Source organism: Chlamydotis macqueenii, unplaced genomic scaffold (assembly GCF_036417535.1).
Source record: "Chlamydotis macqueenii isolate bChlMac1 unplaced genomic scaffold, bChlMac1.mat HAP1_SCAFFOLD_202, whole genome shotgun sequence".
Taxonomy (NCBI): Eukaryota; Metazoa; Chordata; class Aves; order Otidiformes; family Otididae; genus Chlamydotis; species Chlamydotis macqueenii.
Genome location: NW_028239094.1, coordinates 203,306 through 226,583, shown reverse-complemented (window position 1 = coordinate 226,583; position 23,278 = coordinate 203,306). Strand labels below are relative to the sequence as shown.

Sequence of the window (23,278 nt, the reverse complement as noted above, 5' to 3'; positions counted from 1 at the left end):
CACTTTTGTTCTGCTCCCTTTCCTTCCTTTGTTTGTCCTCTGTCTCTGTCCTGCGGCCCATTGCTGTTTTTGCCTTTTCCATCTCTTTGTCCTGATCTGCATCCGTCTTCTCCCCCCACCTAATTTCTCCAGCCTGTTTTCTGGCCTGCTTTTCTTTGCGCCTCTGCATGCCTGCCCTGTGCCTCTGCCTTTCTATCTCTCTCTTTCTTTTCTTATCTTTCTTTCTCTATCTCTTTGTCTTGCGTACTGTCACTGTTTTTTTTTTTCTGTTCTGTATCTCACTGTCTGTGACGTCCTCTGTGCCCCTGGATGTGTTTGCAGCCCCTGGGTGCAGAGCTGATGGCTGAGGACAGGCACAGGGAAGGGGGTGATGTGCTGTGGGGCTTTGGCAAGGGCCCCTGCTCCTGATGGGCTCCAGCTGGGGCTGGAGGTGGGGCAGCCCCAGATGGGTCCAGTGAGGCTGAGGGTGGCCCTGGCCCTGGCCCTGGCCCTGCTGTATGAGGGGCCTCCAGCTGTAAAGGGGGCCGCCTGGGCATGGCTGCTGGAGGGGACTGAGGAGTGAATCACAGGCAGGTGCCTCCAGCAAGGAGTGGCTGGTCCATCTGAGCCCTCCCTGACAGAGCAGACACCAGGACGCAGTGCCAGGAGCTCCGTGCCTCTGTCGGCCACGTGTGCGAGCCACCACGTTCTGCTACATTTGTCATTCAGCCCTGTCCAGAACGTAGCTGTGGTAGAAGTTAGATAGCATGCATGGTCTTGCTAGAAATGAAGCCTGGAGCATTTGTTTTCTTGTAGGAAGCTAAAGCAGGTGGTTTTTGATAATGTTGTCATTGCATGTAATGACATACTTTTCTAGTTAGCTTGGTATGACACCTATTTTTTTTCTACCTACACCCCAGAAAAAGTAAGTTGAGCTTTGCGTCTCTCAGCATCTGAAGCACCACGAGCGGCAGTTGCAGCGTCGGACTTCTTGGCAATGAGTGGAGCCGGTGAGCAGAGCACTGCGGCGCTTTTGAGGAGGAGAGTGCCATAGAAGAGATTGGTGGTAAGTGGTGTGATGTTGAAGGGCGGTGCTGTTTGGTAGGTTTTATTTTTGGGTTTTTTTTTTTTGCAGTGGTGATGAGGAGCTGGGCGAGGAAGCGCCATCTTAGTTAGCATGGGGTTGTTCTTTTGAGGATGGAATCTGATTTCTGGCCATTTGAGAGCTAAGTTGAGGGACCACAGCCGAGGAGGGAAGAAGGTTGAAAACTGCAGGGAGGGTGTAGTAAATTGATGGGAGGAAGAGGGCTCCCTGGGAACAGTCTCTCTCGGGAAGGTGAAGGGGGAGACGTTACTGGTCAGTGTACGCTGGGCAAGAGTGTTGCAGCCTGGGGCGGTCTGCCTTTTATGCAGTCTCTAGGCTGGATAACGTTTGTGGGCCTGTAGAGGCGCTGGCAAGGGCCGGCGAGGAGCAGCACGAGCTTTCAGTGCTGGCACTTTTGGTGTGGCAGCAATCGTCTGACGTCCGTTATTTTGAGGCCTTTTTTCCGGTGGGTGGCCGTGCGGAGTTGACAGTGAAAGCGGGAGCACTGGCGTCCAGGAAATCCCAGAGCCCTCCTCTGCTCGGAGGCAGTTCACGAGGACAGAAGTGTTGCTGTGCTCCTTAACAAACAAATATTCAACTTGGCACATAGAGGGTGAGGAGATCTCGGCTGTACTTAGGGTTGAGAAAATGTATGTAGGCATCTGTGTCTGTCCCCTGCCTGTATGTAGGACAGCGGTTCGAGTGAAACTAAAGCTGCCAATGAGTCAAAAAAAGGCCCGGGTGTCTGAAAAATGCAAAAGCTTTAAAGGCCGGTATCAGCAGCTGTACCAAAGGTGCTGCAAGATACTCTGTCCTTCACGTGGTTTTAGTCCTGAGAAACCTCGCCCCAAAAGGAAGAGTTAGATTCCTGCCTAGCTTCAAACTAAGGGGTTTTTCCCTCTCTCTGCTGAATGTCTGCTGCCAGCGTTTCACCGTGGTCGCCCTTTCCTTGGCCATGAAAGTACGAGATGGATGGAAAGGAGCCGTAGCGGTCTGCAGGTACAAGGTACGTCTATGATGCGTGACTGCATTTTTCCTAAGGGACTTGCCGCATGGATTTTAAAGTGAATGTTAAGAATGTGGCGATTTTCCTTCTGTAGTCTTTTAACTAAATATTCAGACACAGGAAAAATCAAATGAGGTGTGGTCTGGAGCATAGTCTGGCCATGGGAAAAAAAAATATTCTGGACAAGGAAAAAAAAAAAAGCCACTCAATTTGGGGATAGTTGGTGTGACCCAGTGGGAGACGGAGGGGTTCTCGCTGGGGATTACGCAGTGTGGGTCCATTGTCCGGTGTGGGTCATCTCGTGCAGGTTATGCCGGGTGAGTTACGTGCTGTGGATTGTCCTGCGTGGACTCCCTGCTATAGGTCATCCTTACGCACCTTTCTTCCCACACGTACCCCTTGTCCTTGCGTGTCCGTCTCTCCCTCGTATCCGTCCCCACTGTCCCGCTCTGTGTTTCTCAGCCCTCCTGACGCGTGGATCAAACTCTACAACTCGGAGAGAGTTATAAAGCAGGCATGTTTATTTGGCACCGGGTGCGTGGGGGATTGCTTCTCCAAAAGCATGCACGCTGACAGCACATTTTACCAAAAATGTATCCGGTGCAGGTACACACATTCCTAGGATTGCACAATACAGACATACATGTGCATAAGCGAGGCGGGGTTATTAAAAAACCACTTGCGTTAGCATTTCAGATCTGTCTCTGGTGGTCGTTTACTTCTTCAGGGGTCTGATCTTCCTCTAGATGAACTTCAGTCATTCACCCATGCTCTCCTTTCACTTGGGGATTTCAGCAGTTTCTGAACGACTCCTGTTATCATGTCCTTTGCTTGACATATTAGTCCTTGACTGAATACCAGTTTCTTGACAAGTACCAGTCCCTGATAAGCTTAAGTGAGTTTCAAGGCCAAGAGGATTGTTAGGCATTGTCTAGCAGACAGTTAGTCTCCTAAATCAAGCAGTATGCAGACAGTCAGTCTTCTAAATCAAGCAATATTTAGCAGACCGTTAATTCCCTGTATCACTTGCAAATGCTTTTCACTAAAACACCCCCCCACCGTGTGAGGTTTTCCTCCCTTGTGAGTTTTTTTTCCCCTGTGTTTTGCCCGTTGCGTGCCCTGCACTCTTGTTTTGTGTCCCTGTTCGACGCCCCCCTTTTTGGCGCTGCCTCCCCATGACCCCTCTGTCTTGGGATCCTGGGGGCGCTGCCTGTGTTCCCCAACTTGCCCAGTGCCCCCCACCCCCAACGTGAGTTGCCACGTAAGGCGCGCACGGTTTTGGTGGGACTACCCCCCTGTGCTGCCCAGCGCTGAATAAACATACCTACTTTACAATCTTACAGATTGTGGAGTCCGTTTTCCGCACGTCAGTTTGGCGAGCCAGCCAGGAGGATCTCTGCTTGGCTGCGGGATCGACTGCGGAGCGGACGCCCCTAGGCGCGCCCCGAGCACTTTCCTCGGAGGAGCCTCCGCTGCCAGCCGCTCACCGCAGGAGCAGACAACGACCTCCTGAAGCCGCGGACCAAACGGTATGTTTAATGGTAGGGGCCTGTAAGTCGTACGCGTGGCTGGGGCAGCTGGTAAATCGCGCAGAGACGTCTGGCGTGCAGCATAGTCCCCGTTGGTTGGGTACCCAGGTTAGTTTGGAGCATCAAAGGGGACTCGCTGACCGATAGAGCGGCCGCTAGCGATCTTGGGGGTAGATCGAGCGAGTCCGAGGTAACCGCTGCATCCCATTGCTGGGAGCCAGGATGGACCTGCTGATGATCGGTACATGAGAAGCAGGAGAAGGGTAAGCGGGCCTCTTTAACCCGGATTTGGAGATAGTTTAACATCAGTAGGTGAGTTTGTTCTTGCAACCATTTTGCAGCTGCTTTAAAAGGCTGGTATGAATGAGGGATCCCTGTGCTGTATGGTTAAGAGAGTGTGGTTGAGTGATTGATTGTAAGTGTGGTGTGGAGGAGTGAAATAGTTAGTCTAAATTTGAATCATTCATTGAGACCCTCTCACAGAGGAAATATAAAATGGGCAACACTCAAGGGGGAATATTAAGGAAAAGCCCCCTGGGCTGCATACTCGCCCACTGGAAAGATATTGCCGGGGGTGGAGGTACGGAAAGTAAAAAGACTCTTATTAAATATTGCAATCAGTGGTGGCCATTGTATAAGTTAGAGGGTGAAGTCAAGTGGCCGTTCAATGGAACGTTGGATTACAATACTTTGTTGCAGCTTATGTTGTTTCTTAGAAGAGAAGGGAAATGGGACGAGGTGTCATATGCAGATATGTTTTTTACCCTACGAAATCACCCAGAGTGGCAAAGGGACTGTGGGATGATATCCCCGCAGGACCCTATGGTACTCGCACTCGAACGGGAGAACAAGGGGGGTGGGGGCAGGTTAAAAAGGTGCTGTTCATCATGCAGCATTGGGCAGAGGTGTACGAAAGCAGATAAAGTACGCCAGGTTCCAGAACAAGATTTAAGTGATTTGTTTAAACCTCCCCCCCGATCACAGGACCAGGACGCAGACTCGGAAGGGACATCGAATCCCCCTGATAGCCCTGTATCTTCCCGTACTAGACAGAAATCTGCTCCGACAATCTTACAAGCACCCCTCCGGGAGGCGGTGGGGCCGGATGGCGGAACAATGTTAATTAAAGTACCCTTCTCCACCGCTGACTTGGGAGAGTGGAGAAAAATTGCTAAAGATTACAGAAGCGATCCGGTAAGTGTGGCTAAACATTTCCAGTTCATTGTAAAACAACATAATCCGGACTGGAAAGACATACAGCTGCTATTAGAATACATGACTGAAACGGAGAAGCAGTTGATTTTAAAAACGGCAGGAAATCTAGCCGAGGATTATTATAAAGTTACCGGGGGAGATGTTAAGGAACACTTCCCCCTCCAGGACCCGAAATGGGAGGTAAACAGGTCAGTACATATGGAAAGATTGCAGGAATATCAGGAGTGGATTTCGAAGGGGATGGAACGGGCAATCCCTAAGACTATAAATTGGTCAGCCTTATATGCAATTAAACAAGGTCCTTCCGAGTCTCCATCTGAATTCCCGGATCGACTGAGGGATGTGATGCGTCGTAGCACGCCGCTGGACCCGGGGTCTGAGGTAGGGATACAGCAACTAGTTTCTCTGCTCTGTTCCTGGGTCAGTCTACGGGGGACATAAGACGAAAGCTTCAAAAGTTGCTTTTTCCTGCGGAAAGCAGGAATTTAGAGATATTGCTGGATGAGGCTTGGAGAGTGTTCAGTAATAGAGAAGAAGGGTATCGGCAGGGACAAAGAAGGTTGGTGGCTGTCGTTCGGGGAGATGGGGAGTGGAGAGGTAGGCGAAATCAGCCTCGGTTGGGGTTGGAAAAGGATCAGTGTGCAATGTGCAAGGGCTTTGGCCACTGGAAAAAGGAATGCCCAAGGAACAAGAAAGAAGGCCGGAGGATCCCGGCGAATGTGAGGATAGCTAATGTGATAGAAGACTGACGGGAACCTGGGGAGTCTACCCTAGCGGATCCACTGGTTATAATTAAGCTAGGGGAAAAACAACAACAAGTAGAATTCTTAGTAGATACAGGGGCAACATATTCGGTTCTGAATCAAGCTTTGCTGCCCCTGGGAAATGATTATGTCATGGTAAAAGGAGCGACTGGCCAAAGTGAAAAGGCATATTTTTGTAAGCCTCTAAAATACAAATTGGGAAAACAATGGGGTATCCACAAATTTTTATATATGCCCAACTCCCCGAAAGCACTTTTGGGGAGAGATCTATTGGAACAATTGGGAGCAAAAATTATATTTGAAAAAGGAGAAATTACTCTGGAGGTAAAAGATCAGCAATATATTCAGATATTGAGTCTCACCTTAACCAGTCTCCCCTCAGAAGGAAAAATGAATGAGGAAATCCTAAACCAAGTGTACCCGGGGGTATGGGCTACTGATGTACCTGGAAGGGCGAAAAGTGCTCCACCTGTTGAAGTTAAGGTTAAGGAAGGCCGACGACCGGTAAGAATTAAACAATGTCCCCTAAAGAAGGAAGACAGAGAAGGAATCCGGCCGGTGATAGAAAAATTTCTACAGTTAGGACTATTAAAGGAGTGTGAGTCAGAATTCAATACCCCTATATTACCTGTTCGGAAACCCGATGGGTCATATAGGGTGGTCCAAGACTTACGGGCGGTGAATAAGATAACTGAGGACCTCTACCCAGTAGTGGCCAATCCATATACCCTGCTGACTGTGTTGACACCTGAACTAATTTGGTTTACTGTTTTAGATTTGAAGGATGCTTTCTTTTGCCTCCCTCTCCATGAAGCCAGTCAAAAATTGTTTGCGTTCGAATGGGAAAACCCTAAAAGTGGTCGGAAGATCCAGCTCACTTGGACGGCGTTGCCACAAGGATTTAAAAATAGTCCTACCATTTTTGGGAATCAGCTTGCAAAAGACTTAGAATCCTGGGAAACCCCATCTGGGGAAGGAAAATTGTTGCAGTATGTAGATGATATCCTGATTGCCACGAAAACAGAGGAAGACTGTATGGCATGGACGGTGAGTCTGTTGAATTTCTTGGGACTCCAGGGATACCGTGTCTCCAAGAAGAAAGCCCAGGTAATGCAACGTAAAGTGAATTATTTGGGCTATGAAATTAGTGCGGGGCAGAGAACTTTGGGACAGGCCCGCAAAGAGGCAATATGCCAGACTCGGAGACCTCAGACAGTAAAGGAGTTACGGACTTTTCTGGGAATGACCGGGTGGTGCCGATTGTGGATCTATAATTATGGACTGCTTGTTAAACCACTGTATGCTCTGACAGCTACTGAGCAGAAGCACCTTGAGTGGAACAAAGAGACCGAACGAGCCTTTGAGCTACTGAAAAAGGCGTTGATGTCGGCCCCGGCCTTAGGACTCCCAGATGTGAGTAAGCCGTTTCTTCTTTTCTCCCATGAGAAACAGGGTATTGCCCTGGGAATATTAGCACAAGATCTGGGTCCATATCGACGGGCAGTTGCCTATCTCTCTAAGCAGTTAGACGCCACTGCAAAGGGTTGGCCTGGATGCCTACGGGCGGTTGCAGCTGTGATACTGAACATACAGGAAGCCCGAAAGTTTACCCTGGGCCAGAAAATGACTGTTTTGGTGTCTCATACAGTATCAGCAGTACTGGAAGCAAAGGGTGGGCACTGGCTCTCTCCACAAAGGTTCCTGAGATATCAAGCTGTATTAGTAGAACAGGACGATGTGGAAATCGTGGTCACTAACATTGTCAACCCAGCTTCTTTTCTCAGTGGGAACACAGGAGAACCAGTGCACCATGACTGTTTGGAAACCATCGAAGCAACATATGCAAGCCGCCCAGACCTGAAGGATAGCCCCATGGAAAATGGGGAAAACTGGTTCACAGACGGGAGCAGTTATGTCTTAAATGGCAATCGACACGCGGGATATGCCATCACTACCAGCCAGCAGGTAATAGAGTCAGGGCCTTTGCCCATGAACACCTCCGCACAGAAGGCAGAAATAATTGCCCTAACCCGAGCCCTGGAGTTGGCCCAGGGCAAAACTGTGAACATTGACACGGACTCAAAATATGCCTTCGGAGTTGTGCACGCACATGGAGCAATCTGGAAAGAAAGAGGACTATTGAACTCCCAGGGAAAAAATATCAAACATGCAGAAGAAATTTTGAAGCTACTAGAAGCTGTCCAGCTCCCTGAGAAAGTGGCAATTATGCATATTAAGGCACAGCAGAGAGTGAGCTCCGATTTGGAGAAAGGGAATGAACTGGCGGACAGAGAGGCAAAACAAGCGGCCAAAATGAAGGTGAGAATAGAAGGGGCTCTAATTCCTGATAGGCAAATCTCTCTAGAAGGTAAGCCAGAATATACCAAGGAAGATCAGAAACTTATCACAGACTTGGAAGGGTCATATAATGAAGAGGGGTGGGCTTATACCCCACAGGGAAGACTAATTATTCCCTCTTGTTTACTGTGGCACTTGATACGGGAGGAACATAGAAAAAGGCATTGGGGAACAGAGGCTCTGTATAAACATTTGATAAGGGAAATCGTGGCTAGAAACTTATATACCACAGTGAGACAGGTGACTCAACAGTGTGACCTTTGCCTCCAGACTAATCCAAAAAATACTCCCAAACCAGAAATGGGCCAGATTGGGAAGGGCAATGGGCCTGGACAACAATGGCAGGTTGATTTTACAGAACTTCCAAGAAAAGGGGGGTATCGCTATTTGCTGGTATTAACTGATACCTTTTCAGGTTGGCCAGAAGCGTTCCCAACTAGGACAGCCAAGGCTCGGGAGGTAACTAAAGTGTTGGTACAAGAGAGAATACCACGTTTTGGGGTTCCAGCAACCATATCCTCAGACAGAGGACCACATTTTGTCTCAAAAATAGTGCAACAAATCAGCCACCATTTAGGTATAGATTGGCAACTTCATACCCCGTATCGCCCTCAGTCGAGTGGCCAAGTAGAGAAAATGAATCACTTAATCAAACAGCAAATTGTGAAATTGGGACAAGAAGCAAACTTAACGTGGCCTCAGTCACTCCCTTTAGCCCTTCTGCGTATACGAACGAGACCAAGGGCAAAGGAAGGACTGAGTCCCTTTGAAATTTTGTATGGACGACCCTATGGAATACAGAGGGGAATGTCTACGCAAGCTGGGGATGAAATTATGACTTCCTACATGGTGGCATTGGGCAAACAGCTCAATAAAATTGGAAAGCATGTAATTGGGACCCGGGGAAGAGGTCTAGATGAACCTGTGCATGATATACAACCTGGAGATGATGTATATGTAAAGTCTCTTGCAGAAAAAACCTTGGAACCACAGTGGGAAGGACCATACCAGGTACTCCTCACCTCCTTTACAGCAATCAAGATCAGAGAGCAGAATGCCTGGATACACCACACTAGGGTAAAAAAGGCACCACAAAAACTCTGGACTTCTGAAGTTCAGGGACCCCTAAAGCTTAAACTGAGAAGGTAGAATGTGGATTAAGGTTTGTGTAATCCTGGTAAATCTACAAACGATGAACATAGCTGGCAGTAAAAGAATTTACTAATTTTCTAGAAAAGGGGGGACTGAGAGAAGGAGTTAAAGAAATCTTAATAGATATGGCATTGATTAATTATTGCTGTGCATCCTAAGGAATCAAGTTGATAAATAGTGCTTAATGTTTTGTTAACTACTTGCTTAATAATTTGCTAACCATTGTGCAAACTATTTGAAGCAGAAAGTCTTGCAATTCTTCACGAAAGACAGTTCCCGGTAAGGACTAGGGGGGTCGCTTCAAGAACCAGCTAAAACCGACCCTGCAGCTTGAATGAAAGCCAAGGGATAACTGAGTTTGCGCAAGAACAAAAGGTTACTAGCGGTGACGAAGAGGAGTCACCTGCCTTCATCCCCACGACCCCCGACGACCACCAGCAGGAGGCACTGCGCAAGCCCAGACAGGAGGAGTTTATGAAAATGACCCCTTGGGACTAATTTTAATACGAAGCGGGGATAGGTCATGCATATGTCTAGGCGTATTGTGAAACTTGATGTATATGTAACATTTGGTTGTATAAATTTAAAGTGAGTTGCCACGTAAGGCGCGCACGGTTTTGGTGGGACTACCCCCCTGTGCTGCCCAGCGCTGAATAAGCATACCTACTTTACAATCTTACGGATTGTGGAGTCCGTTTTCCGCACGTCAGGAGGAAGCGGCCGTGGCTCGTCCGGCTGAACACCCAGGCCCGGAGCGGTGGGGGGCTGCTGCCACCTGGTGACGGAAAGCGGGAACTGCAGCTCGGGAGTCGCGCGTGCGCAGTGCTCTGCCCTTCTCCCGGCAGGCACTGTGTTCGGCCTTCGGACTGCGCATGCGGCCGGGAGCAGCATGGCGGTGTGCGGCCGGCGGGTCCCGGCGGCGGTGACGGGTGAGTACCGAGGGCACCCGTGAGGTGAGCGAGCCCCTTTCGTGGCTGCAGCGCTGTCTCCTGCCCGCCCGGGGAGCCTCAAGCCGCCCGCTCGGAGCCGAGCCGGGCGAGGGCAGCCCCGGGGAGTGACCCGAGAGCAGAGAGAAGGGAAGAGGGGCAGGAGGGGGCCCCCCCTCCCGGGCGGAGACGCCGGGCACCTCCCCAGCTCGCCAGAGCTCCCCCCGAGCCTCCCCCGGCCCCGTGCAGCTGCCCGCCGCTCCGGCGCGTCCCCTGAAGCCTGTCCCGTAGCACCGGGCCACGCCCTGCCCTGAAGGCTGCGAGGGGGGACCTCAGTGTATCTGGAGAATCCCCTGCGGCAGCAGGCGCTCCGGCCAGGGGCCGCGTGCGGTAATAACGGTCGCTGCTTCTTCTTTCCCTCTCCCAGAGGCCGTGGCTGTCCGTTCCTCCCCTGGGAACGCTGTTGACTGCACTCGCCTCAGGCTTGTGTGGGCTGTCTCTGCCCGGCCGCGCTCTCCTGGCGGTGCGGGAGCAAAAATGAACGGATGGAGCTGTTACCGAAATCCGGAATAAAACTCCTTAACAGCAATGAGAAGTTAAGAAGCAGGCACTTCTTCATTGCAGCGCTGGGCGCACGGGGGATCGCTCCACCTAGCGTGCGCACCCATTTGATCAACAGCACGGGTTAAATACACATTAATTATACATATTCATTAAATTCCAAGAAATAATATGCATAAACATAAATTTTCTGAGAAACCATTACATCATTTCCCTACCCACTCGCGCATGCCCAGTCTTTTGAGTCGAGGGTCTTTTGGTGGTCTTGGTGGTCGTCAAAACGCCCCCTCCTCGAATTCGCTGGTCAAACTCCTCCTTGAAATCTCCATATCTGGTCTTGAGAACAGGTCGCGGTGCTGCTTGATTTTCCTGGCTCCAAAGTGATGGCTCAGGGCCTATTTCTGCAGGTGGTGTTTGGGGGTGTTTGGGACTTACCATTGTATTAAAGATATGCTAGGCTAGCTTCTAACAAATGCGTATTATAAGATCTCTAGGGTCCCACTCCCTCTAAGGACAAATAGATTTCGTATAAAACTTAACCTATGTGACTACAGTTCTACAGTTAGCAAGAATCACCTCATACTGATATTTAATTTTCAACATTTATGTCATGTAACATTTCCCCCCTTTGAGACTTATTTAATTTTTTTCAATAAGTCTCATTTACTTATAACTAATCTCCATAATCAGTAAAACAAAAAGTATTATTAGCATTACTACTAAAATTCCTTTGATAGATTTCATTATTTTGATATGATTTTGTCTAATTCATTAAAAATGAGAGACTGTTAACTTTAAATGACATATTTCTTTAGAAATCCATTGTTTCTGTTTTGGAGGCTGTGCTTCTTGACTCTCAAATAATGAATCCAAGAATCAATATCTTCAAATTTAGGGGCTGTATATATTGCTAGAAGCACCTGATATGGTTCTTTCCATTCTTATTGAAGAGTTTCTGATTCCCAAATTTTCAGGTACACGTAATCTCCTGGTTAAAATGATGAACTGGGGAATCTAAAGAAAGAGGCTCTGTGGCAGTTCCATATCCATATCAGAGTTCTTCCAAGGGATATCAAATACAATTCCATTTCATTATCCCCAGTAGCAGTCACATTTTGAACAAGGGTTAGAGTCTGATAAGATTTTCCATACATTAACATATGGACTAATTTTAGTCTTAGATCTGGATTGAATCTTGATTCTCGGAAGTGCTTAAGGAAGAGCATGAGGCCATTTTAAAGATATTTTCTGACAAATTTTACTTGTCTATTAGATTGTGGCCTTCAAGGAGTGTGTAAATTCAATTTGATTCCCAGAATTTTCCTCAATATTTGAATAATTTCAGACACAAAATGAGGACCTCTATTTGATTATATTCTTTTGGGGATTCCAAACCATGATATTATTTCTTTTAACATATTTTTAGCCACTTCTCTTGCCTATTGGTGTGACAGGAAAAGAAAATCTTTTGGCCATATTTACTAATACCAATAGATATCTATATCCATTTTGTTGTGGCAATTCTGAAAAATCAATCTGCCAATAATTTTCAGGCAAGTTTCCCATATATATGGTTCCTGGGGGTGGTTATTTAATATTTCTCGGGTTATTCTTTAAACAAGTTTCACACTTTTTGTTACTGATTTTATTAGCTTTATCATCCTAACACTAATCACCTGTCTTCTTAAATCACTGATCATTGCCTCTGTTTCCCAATGAATTTTTCTATGCTTTTAGCTTTGATTGTGGTGAGACCACAACTTGATTTTTAGGACTAATGATCATTTTTCATATTTATTTGAATTGATTTAGCTAATTCCAAATCAACCTTACTGTAATTTGGGGTTTGTTGCTCAAATTTCACTTCTTTAACTAGTATTATTGTCATGATGCCTTTTTCTGCTCTCTTCTTTGCCTTTTTATTGACTAATTTATTTCCAGTATTCACTGGGAAATTCCCAAATTGGTGGGCTTTGCAGTGCATTATTGCAACTTCTTTGGGTTTCTGCACCACTTGGAGCAATTGCAGAATTTCTTCTTGGTGTTTCATGGATGTTCCTTGTGCTGTCAGCATTCCTCTTTCTTTCCATGTGGCTCCATGGGCATGTACTACTCCAAGAGCATACTTTAAATCAGTCCATATATTCACTTTTTATGTTCTGTCCATTTTAGGGCTTTTATGAGGGCTAGTTATCAATTCCGCCTTTTGTGCTGAGGTGTTCACTGAGAGCGGCTTTGCATCAATAACAGAGTTTGTTATTGTTATTGCATATCCAGCCAATCTTCTTCCATTTCTCACGAGGCTGCTTCCATCAGTACATATCTCGAATTCTGGGTCAGGTATGTTCACTCTTCTGTTACTTCTGCTGGAATAAACTTGTTTGATGGTCTGTAGACAGTCATGACTTAGAACTTCTTCTTCTATTGAACTTAAAAAGATGGCAGGATTTATTGTTGTAGTTGTTTTTGATTTGACATCATCTTGTTCCAACAGGACAATGTGATGTTTGAGCATCCTGCTTGGGGATAACCAGTGTCCTCCTTTCTGTTCCAGAACAGAAAGTACCATATGCGGTACATAAGCTGTTCTTGGGTGTCCCGTTGTCAGCTTACAAGCTTCTTAAGTCAGGAGGACAGTTGCTGCTACAGCCCATAGACAACCTGGTCATCCTTAGCTAACATTGTCCAATTGTTTGGAGAAATAACCAACCGGTCTTCTTCATTCTCCATTTTTCTGAGAAAGGATTCTTCTGAGGGCCGAATGTTGTCTTTCATGAACAAACAGTTCAAAGGGTTTGGTTAAATCGGGCAACCCTAGAGCAGGAGTGAACATCAGAGCTACCTTTACATTCTGGAATGCCTTTCGAGCTTCAGATTCTCACACAAGGGGTCCCTCCTTCAATTCCTTTAATCCACAGGTGACACCAGCCAGCCATTCCCAGAAACGTTTGCAGCTCCTTAGCTCCTTTTGGCTCCGGCATTTGGCAAATTGCCTCTTTTCTCTCATTTCCAAGTTGTCTTTGTCCCTGTGTGATTTCAAATCCCAAATACATGACAGTCTCTTTTCCAATCTGTGCTTTCTTCTTGGAAAATCTGTTATCACTTTGGCCCAAGAAATTTAGCAGGTTAGTAGTCAAGTTGAAATATTCTTCTCTGGTTTCTGTGGCTATTAAAATATCATCTACATATTGCAACACCAGTCTTTCAGGATAAATTATTTTGCATGTTTCTAATTCCTTAGCCAATTGATTTCCAAAGATCATTGGGCTATTTTTAAATCCTTGAGGTAGCACTGCCCAGGTGAGCTGAGTCTTCTGCCCAGTTGTGGGATTTTGCAGTTCAAAGGCAAAATATGCCTGACTATTTTTGTCAAGAAGAATACAGAAAAAGGCATCCTATAAGTTCAATACAGTGAACCACTTGTGATTTTCTTTTAAAGCTGTCAACAAGGATACAGGTTTGCCACTAAGGGGTGAATATCTTGAACTATTAAATTTATTGCTATTAAAATCTTGTACTAACCTATATTCCTCACTTTCTGGCTTTTTCACAGGTAAAATGGGAGTATTGAATTCTGATTCACATTCGACTAATAGTTGATATTTTTTTAAGAAATTTTCAATCATTTTCTCAAGGCCTCTTCTAGCTTCTAATTTTAAAGGGTACTGTTTTTGTCTTACCAGTTTGGTGCTCTCCTTTAGAAAAATCTTTACCGGTTCTGCTGCTTTTGAATGTCCGGGAACTTCGCCAGCCCACACCAAAGGGTTACTGCATTGTCCACTTCTTGAGGGATTTCATATGGCTCTGAAGTTGTCTGCAACATAAAAATTCTTGCCTCTCTGGCTTTTGATTAGGGTATATTTAATTGAATGTCACAGTTTTAAAAATTAATTTGTGCTTTCAATTTGCTCAATAAATCTCTCCCCACTAAGGCAACAGGACACTCTGGCATGTATAAAAATTGGCCAGTTCCCCATTTTTACCCACCTTAAAGTTAAGGATTGAATGAAAAATTTATTTTCAGCTTTCCCTGTGGCACCAATTTTGTCTACATGCTTTTTACTCAATTTTCTTCTACCAGTACTTAAAATGAATAGCTCCAGTATCAAAATAGAAAATCCATGGTTTGGGTCCCCAGCTGGATTGTAACCAGGGGTTCTGCTGGGGAATTCTCCCCCAGTCCTCTTTGCACCTCTGACAAAGGCATCTGCTGTGCTGCCAGTTTTTTGTTTCTTTTTCAGAATAAGGACACGCATTTTTCCAGTGCCACCATGCTTCACACTTTGCACACTGATATTCCCAATCTCTCTCCTATTGCAGTTATTTTATCCATTCCTCTACCACACCCCGATCTCATCCCCGGTTTGTTCCCCTACTGCTTGTCAAAGTGGTAGGGGGGGCAAGGCTTGAGCCGCTCCTTGTTCTGTCTGGTCTTGTCAGCTTCCAGTTCTCCCTGCAATAGGACTGAAACCCTCATAATTCAACTGTCCCACTCTACAGCTCCCACCGGGGGTTCGGTGTTCTGGCCCCTTTTTCTACTGTTTCATTTGTTAAACCTGCATCAACACTTCCAGACCACACATAAAGATAATACAGAAATTTAACACAGAAATTTAACACATGAATTCTATGTTTTCCTCTTCAGTTCCACATTTTAAACATCACTTTCTGTACTACAAGCCAGGATCTTTTCAACCTTTTTCCTTTTTTTTTTTTTTTTTGTTTTTTTTTTTTATGCCAAAACCATCGGATCCTTGGGGACGTATCTGCAATCTTTCTGCCACTTGGGATGATTTCCCAAAGTAAAGAACAAATCAACATCGGGGACCACATCTCACTTTCCTTCCCTTCTACAAGATAACATCAACTGTAAAATATTGTATCAATTTTTTTTTCTAGTTACTGGGTCTCCCCTTATATCCTCCCAATGTTTAAGAACACATCCCAGTGGAGACTTCATTAATATTTCCCCTACCATTGAGGTAGACATAGAAGATATGTGTTTTCCCATATTTTACAAAGGAGTTTTTGGTACCAAAAAGACAATAACACTGTTCTACAAACAAAGTCAATCCCGTCACCAAGAAAAGTTTAAAACCCCAAATGCAATACTGTATATCATTCAAGTCCCTACACTGCAACACATGCATACAGCCTTAAAAAAAACAAAACAAAACAAAAAAAAACGCACTGAAGCAACAATTACCAGCTTGTAAATCACTTCTAAAACACCCTGGGGCCCCTTTCCAAGCTATGTACAAATCTTACCAATACTCCCCATACTCTTACTCTTAAACAATTTAGATTAAATGCCAAATACCAGATAAATGCAAATGACAATTGTCCCAAATACAAAAACCAAACAAATGCAAATGACAATTGTCCCAAATACACAAATATCCAACCCAGCAATAGCTTTCGCTTATGACTTACGGGCAGACGCCTAGGCTTCCAAACCAAACGGGTACCCTCTAAGCCCCAACCCTGCGAAGCTTTCGCCGTGCCTTACGGGCAGGCTATCCAGAGCAGACAGATTTCAAAGAAGAAGTGCCTTACCCTTTTCTCCAGGGAACGTTGCGAGGAGCTTTGTGAGTCGAGAGCGATGGGTCTCCCCGAGAATACCTCTGTGCCGGCTGGAGTTCAATCAACACTCGATCTCGTTCAGTCTCACTCGCAAGGTCCCATCTGGGTCGCCAAAACTGTTACCGAAATCCGGAATAAAACTCCTTAACAGCAATGAGAAGTTAAGAAGCAGGCACTTCTTCATTGCAGCGCTGGGCGCACGGGGGATCGCTCCACCTAGCGTGCGCACCCATTTGATCAACAGCACGGGTTAAATACACATTAATTATACATATTCATTAAATTCCAAGAAATAATATGCATAAACATAAATTTTCTGAGAAACCATTACATCATTTCCCTACCCACTCGCGCATGCCCAGTCTTTTGAGTCGAGGGTCTTTTGGTGGTCTTGGTGGTCGTCAAAACGCCCCCTCCTCGAATTCGCTGGTCAAACTCCTCCTTGAAATCTCCATATCTGGTCTTGAGAACAGGTCGCGGTGCTGCTTGATTTTCCTGGCTCCAAAGTGATGGCTCAGGGCCTATTTCTGCAGGTGGTGTTTGGGGGTGTTTGGGACTTACCATTGTATTAAAGATATGCTAGGCTAGCTTCTAACAAATGCGTATTATAAGATCTCTAGGGTCCCACTCCCTCTAAGGACAAATAGATTTCGTATAAAACTTAACCTATGTGACTACAGTTCTACAGTTAGCAAGAATCACCTCATACTGATATTTAATTTTCAACATTTATGTCATGTAACAGAGCGCTTACTGCCTGTGGAGAGGAGCTGCTGCAGCTGAAGCTGGAGAGGCCACAGAAAGGTAAAGAAGAAGAAGAAACCAAAGGCCAGCCAGCCAGCAGCTGCCTCCCGCTGCAGGCCAGAGAGAGCCTAGCCTGCCTCTCCGGGTGAGGAAGGATCCCTCTTTGTACTCTTCAGCAGGCCAGACCGCCAGTGCGCACTGCACAGTCTGTATGTGGAACCTGAAGCACGGTACGGCCACATAGCGCGCGAGCGAGCGAGCGTGGGTGGGTGGCTACGTGTCTAGGAAGCTTTTTGTCTAAGAGCTGTAAGACACCCACGTATTCTCTTAGGTGGAGGACAGCCAAGTGGTCGGAGTTACAGAAGAGGAGAGAAGCAGAAAGCAGCATCTGACCTGTCAGATTCTCCCAGCAGTGCCGGGAGTGAGAGCTGTGGTGAGTCCCCGGCCCCTGGGGCTCTGCCTCCTCTCTTGTGCGTCCCTGTCCTTCCCTGCCGCTCCCGTGACCCCTACCTTTCCCAAGCTGCTGTGATTTGTTGTTGTTGTTATTGTTTCCTTCTACCTCTCCTCTTCTGTCTGTTCTTGTATGCTCTTCCCCCTTTCTCTCTCCCTTTAAATCTCTTGTTCTACCGCTTCCTTTTGTTTTGTATCCCTGCACTTTTGTTCTGCTCCCTTTCCTTCCTTTGTCCTCTGTCTCTGTCCTGCGGCCCATTGCTGTTTTTGCCTTTTCCATCTCTTTGTCCTGATCTGCATCCGTCTTCTCCCCCCACCTAATTTCTCCAGCCTGTTTTCTGGCCTGCTTTTCTTTGCGCCTCTGCATGCCTGCCCTGTGCCTCTGCCTTTCTATCTCTCTCTTTCTTTTCTTATCTTTCTTTCTCTATCTCTTTGTCTTGCGTACTGTCACTGTTTTTTTTTTTCTGTTCTGTATCTCACTGTCTGTGACGTCCTCTGTGCCCCTGGATGTGTTTGCAGCCCCTGGGTGCAGAGCTGATGGCTGAGGACAGGCACAGGGAAGGGGGTGATGTGCTGTGGGGCTTTGGCAAGGGCCCCTGCTCCTGATGGGCTCCAGCTGGGGCTGGAGGTGGGGCAGCCCCAGATGGGTCCAGTGAGGCTGAGGGTGGCCCTGGCCCTGGCCCTGGCCCTGCTGTATGAGGGGCCTCCAGCTGTAAAGGGGGCCGCCTGGGCATGGCTGCTGGAGGGGACTGAGGAGTGAATCACAGGCAGGTGCCTCCAGCAAGGAGTGGCTGGTCCATCTGAGCCCTCCCTGACAGAGCAGACACCAGGACGCAGTGCCAGGAGCTCCGTGCCTCTGTCGGCCACGTGTGCGAGCCACCACGTTCTGCTACGTTTGTCATTCAGCCCTGTCCAGAACGTAGCTGTGGTAGAAGTTAGATAGCATGCATGGTCTTGCTAGAAATGAAGCCTGGAGCATTTGTTTTCTTGTAGGAAGCTAAAGCAGGTGGTTTTTGATAATGTTGTCATTGCATGTAATGACATACTTTTCTAGTTAGCTTGGTATGACACCTATTTTTTTTCTACCTACACCCCAGAAAAAGTAAGTTGAGCTTTGCGTCTCTCAGCATCTGAAGCACCACGAGCGGCAGTTGCAGCGTCGGACTTCTTGGCAATGAGTGGAGCCGGTGAGCAGAGCACTGCGGCGCTTTTGAGGAGGAGAGTGCCATAGAAGAGATTGGTGGTAAGTGGTGTGATGTTGAAGGGCGGTGCTGTTTGGTAGGTTTTATTTTTGGGTTTTTTTTTTTTGCAGATGGTGATGAGGAGCTGGGCGAGGAAGCACCATCTTAGTTAGCATGGGGTTGTTCTTTTGAGGATGGAATCTGATTTCTGGCCATTTGAGAGCTAAGTTGAGGGACCACAGCCGAGGAGGGAAGAAGGTTGAAAACTGCAGGGAGGGTGTAGTAAATTGATGGGAGGAAGAGGGCTCCCTGGGAACAGTCTCTCTCGGGAAGGTGAAGGGGGAGACGTTACTGGTCAGTGTACGCTGGGCAAGAGTGTTGCAGCCTGGGGCGGTCTGCCTTTTATGCAGTCTCTAGGCTGGATAACGTTTGTGGGCCTGTAGAGGCGCTGGCAAGGGCCGGCGAGGAGCAGCACGAGCTTTCAGTGCTGGCACTTTTGGTGTGGCAGCAATCGTCTGACGTCCGTTATTTTGAGGCCTTTTTTCCGGTGGGTGGCCGTGCGGAGTTGACAGTGAAAGCGGGAGCACTGGCGTCCAGGAAATCCCAGAGCCCTCCTCTGCTCGGAGGCAGTTCACGAGGACAGAAGTGTTGCTGTGCTCCTTAACAAACAAATATTCAACTTGGCACATAGAGGGTGAGGAGATCTCGGCTGTACTTAGGGTTGAGAAAATGTATGTAGGCATCTGTGTCTGTCCCCTGCCTGTATGTAGGACAGCGGTTCGAGTGAAACTAAAGCTGCCAATGAGTCAAAAAAAGGCCCGGGTGTCTGAAAAATGCAAAAGCTTTAAAGGCCGGTATCAGCAGCTGTACCAAAGGTGCTGCAAGATACTCTGTCCTTCACGTGGTTTTAGTCCTGAGAAACCTCGCCCCAAAAGGAAGAGTTAGATTCCTGCCTAGCTTCAAACTAAGGGGTTTTTCCCTCTCTCTGCTGAATGTCTGCTGCCAGCGTTTCACCGTGGTCGCCCTTTCCTTGGCCATGAAAGTACGAGATGGATGGAAAGGAGCCGTAGCGGTCTGCAGGTACAAGGTACGTCTATGATGCGTGACTGCATTTTTCCTAAGGGACTTGCCGCATGGATTTTAAAGTGAATGTTAAGAATGTGGCGATTTTCCTTCTGTAGTCTTTTAACTAAATATTCAGACACAGGAAAAATCAAATGAGGTGTGGTCTGGAGCATAGTCTGGCCATGGGAAAAAAAATATTCTGGACAAGGAAAAAAAAAAAAGCCACTCAATTTGGGGATAGTTGGTGTGACCCAGTGGGAGACGGAGGGGTTCTCGCTGGGGATTACGCAGTGTGGGTCCATTGTCCGGTGTGGGTCATCTCGTGCAGGTTATGCCGGGTGAGTTACGTGCTGTGGATTGTCCTGCGTGGACTCCCTGCTATAGGTCATCCTTACGCACCTTTCTTCCCACACGTACCCCTTGTCCTTGCGTGTCCGTCTCTCCCTCGTATCCGTCCCCACTGTCCCGCTCTGTGTTTCTCAGCCCTCCTGACGCGTGGATCAAACTCTACAACTCGGAGAGAGTTATAAAGCAGGCATGTTTATTTGGCACCGGGTGCGTGGGGGATTGCTTCTCCAAAAGCATGCACGCTGACAGCACATTTTACCAAAAATGTATCCGGTGCAGGTACACACATTCCTAGGATTGCACAATACAGACATACATGTGCATAAGCGAGGCGGGGTTATTAAAAAACCACTTGCGTTAGCATTTCAGATCTGTCTCTGGTGGTCGTTTACTTCTTCAGGGGTCTGATCTTCCTCTAGATGAACTTCAGTCATTCACCCATGCTCTCCTTTCACTTGGGGATTTCAGCAGTTTCTGAACGACTCCTGTTATCATGTCCTTTGCTTGACATATTAGTCCTTGACTGAATACCAGTTTCTTGACAAGTACCAGTCCCTGATAAGCTTAAGTGAGTTTCAAGGCCAAGAGGATTGTTAGGCATTGTCTAGCAGACAGTTAGTCTCCTAAATCAAGCAGTATGCAGACAGTCAGTCTTCTAAATCAAGCAATATTTAGCAGACCGTTAATTCCCTGTATCACTTGCAAATGCTTTTCACTAAAACACCCCCCCACCGTGTGAGGTTTTCCTCCCTTGTGAGTTTTTTTTCCCCTGTGTTTTGCCCGTTGCGTGCCCTGCACTCTTGTTTTGTGTCCCTGTTCGACGCCCCCCTTTTTGGCGCTGCCTCCCCATGACCCCTCTGTCTTGGGATCCTGGGGGCGCTGCCTGTGTTCCCCAACTTGCCCAGTGCCCCCCACCCCCAACGTGAGTTGCCACGTAAGGCGCGCACGGTTTTGGTGGGACTACCCCCCTGTGCTGCCCAGCGCTGAATAAACATACCTACTTTACAATCTTACAGATTGTGGAGTCCGTTTTCCGCACGTCAGTTTGGCGAGCCAGCCAGGAGGATCTCTGCTTGGCTGCGGGATCGACTGCGGAGCGGACGCCCCTAGGCGCGCCCCGAGCACTTTCCTCGGAGGAGCCTCCGCTGCCAGCCGCTCACCGCAGGAGCAGACAACGACCTCCTGAAGCCGCGGACCAAACGGTATGTTTAATGGTAGGGGCCTGTAAGTCGTACGCGTGGCTGGGGCAGCTGGTAAATCGCGCAGAGACGTCTGGCGTGCAGCATAGTCCCCGTTGGTTGGGTACCCAGGTTAGTTTGGAGCATCAAAGGGGACTCGCTGACCGATAGAGCGGCCGCTAGCGATCTTGGGGGTAGATCGAGCGAGTCCGAGGTAACCGCTGCATCCCATTGCTGGGAGCCAGGATGGACCTGCTGATGATCGGTACATGAGAAGCAGGAGAAGGGTAAGCGGGCCTCTTTAACCCGGATTTGGAGATAGTTTAACATCAGTAGGTGAGTTTGTTCTTGCAACCATTTTGCAGCTGCTTTAAAAGGCTGGTATGAATGAGGGATCCCTGTGCTGTATGGTTAAGAGAGTGTGGTTGAGTGATTGATTGTAAGTGTGGTGTGGAGGAGTGAAATAGTTAGTCTAAATTTGAATCATTCATTGAGACCCTCTCACAGAGGAAATATAAAATGGGCAACACTCAAGGGGGAATATTAAGGAAAAGCCCCCTGGGCTGCATACTCGCCCACTGGAAAGATATTGCCGGGGGTGGAGGTACGGAAAGTAAAAAGACTCTTATTAAATATTGCAATCAGTGGTGGCCATTGTATAAGTTAGAGGGTGAAGTCAAGTGGCCGTTCAATGGAACGTTGGATTACAATACTTTGTTGCAGCTTATGTTGTTTCTTAGAAGAGAAGGGAAATGGGACGAGGTGTCATATGCAGATATGTTTTTTACCCTACGAAATCACCCAGAGTGGCAAAGGGACTGTGGGATGATATCCCCGCAGGACCCTATGGTACTCGCACTCGAACGGGAGAACAAGGGGGGTGGGGGCAGGTTAAAAAGGTGCTGTTCATCATGCAGCATTGGGCAGAGGTGTACGAAAGCAGATAAAGTACGCCAGGTTCCAGAACAAGATTTAAGTGATTTGTTTAAACCTCCCCCCCGATCACAGGACCAGGACGCAGACTCGGAAGGGACATCGAATCCCCCTGATAGCCCTGTATCTTCCCGTACTAGACAGAAATCTGCTCCGACAATCTTACAAGCACCCCTCCGGGAGGCGGTGGGGCCGGATGGCGGAACAATGTTAATTAAAGTACCCTTCTCCACCGCTGACTTGGGAGAGTGGAGAAAAATTGCTAAAGATTACAGAAGCGATCCGGTAAGTGTGGCTAAACATTTCCAGTTCATTGTAAAACAACATAATCCGGACTGGAAAGACATACAGCTGCTATTAGAATACATGACTGAAACGGAGAAGCAGTTGATTTTAAAAACGGCAGGAAATCTAGCCGAGGATTATTATAAAGTTACCGGGGGAGATGTTAAGGAACACTTCCCCCTCCAGGACCCGAAATGGGAGGTAAACAGGTCAGTACATATGGAAAGATTGCAGGAATATCAGGAGTGGATTTCGAAGGGGATGGAACGGGCAATCCCTAAGACTATAAATTGGTCAGCCTTATATGCAATTAAACAAGGTCCTTCCGAGTCTCCATCTGAATTCCCGGATCGACTGAGGGATGTGATGCGTCGTAGCACGCCGCTGGACCCGGGGTCTGAGGTAGGGATACAGCAACTAGTTTCTCTGCTCTGTTCCTGGGTCAGTCTACGGGGGACATAAGACGAAAGCTTCAAAAGTTGCTTTTTCCTGCGGAAAGCAGGAATTTAGAGATATTGCTGGATGAGGCTTGGAGAGTGTTCAGTAATAGAGAAGAAGGGTATCGGCAGGGACAAAGAAGGTTGGTGGCTGTCGTTCGGGGAGATGGGGAGTGGAGAGGTAGGCGAAATCAGCCTCGGTTGGGGTTGGAAAAGGATCAGTGTGCAATGTGCAAGGGCTTTGGCCACTGGAAAAAGGAATGCCCAAGGAACAAGAAAGAAGGCCGGAGGATCCCGGCGAATGTGAGGATAGCTAATGTGATAGAAGACTGACGGGAACCTGGGGAGTCTACCCTAGCGGATCCACTGGTTATAATTAAGCTAGGGGAAAAACAACAACAAGTAGAATTCTTAGTAGATACAGGGGCAACATATTCGGTTCTGAATCAAGCTTTGCTGCCCCTGGGAAATGATTATGTCATGGTAAAAGGAGCGACTGG

General features: G+C 47.4%; 1 long non-coding RNA gene across 1 annotated transcript; it reads left to right on the top strand.

The window, feature by feature from the left end:
• The first annotated feature begins 17,031 nt into the window (after window positions 1–17,031).
• Window positions 17,032–18,588, top strand: LOC147596066 (uncharacterized). The gene is made up of 3 exons (XR_015261633.1): window positions 17,032–17,131; window positions 17,233–17,334; window positions 18,449–18,588. It is a non-coding gene; the product is annotated as an uncharacterized LOC147596066 (long non-coding RNA).
• Window positions 18,589–23,278: the final 4,690 nt, after the last annotated feature.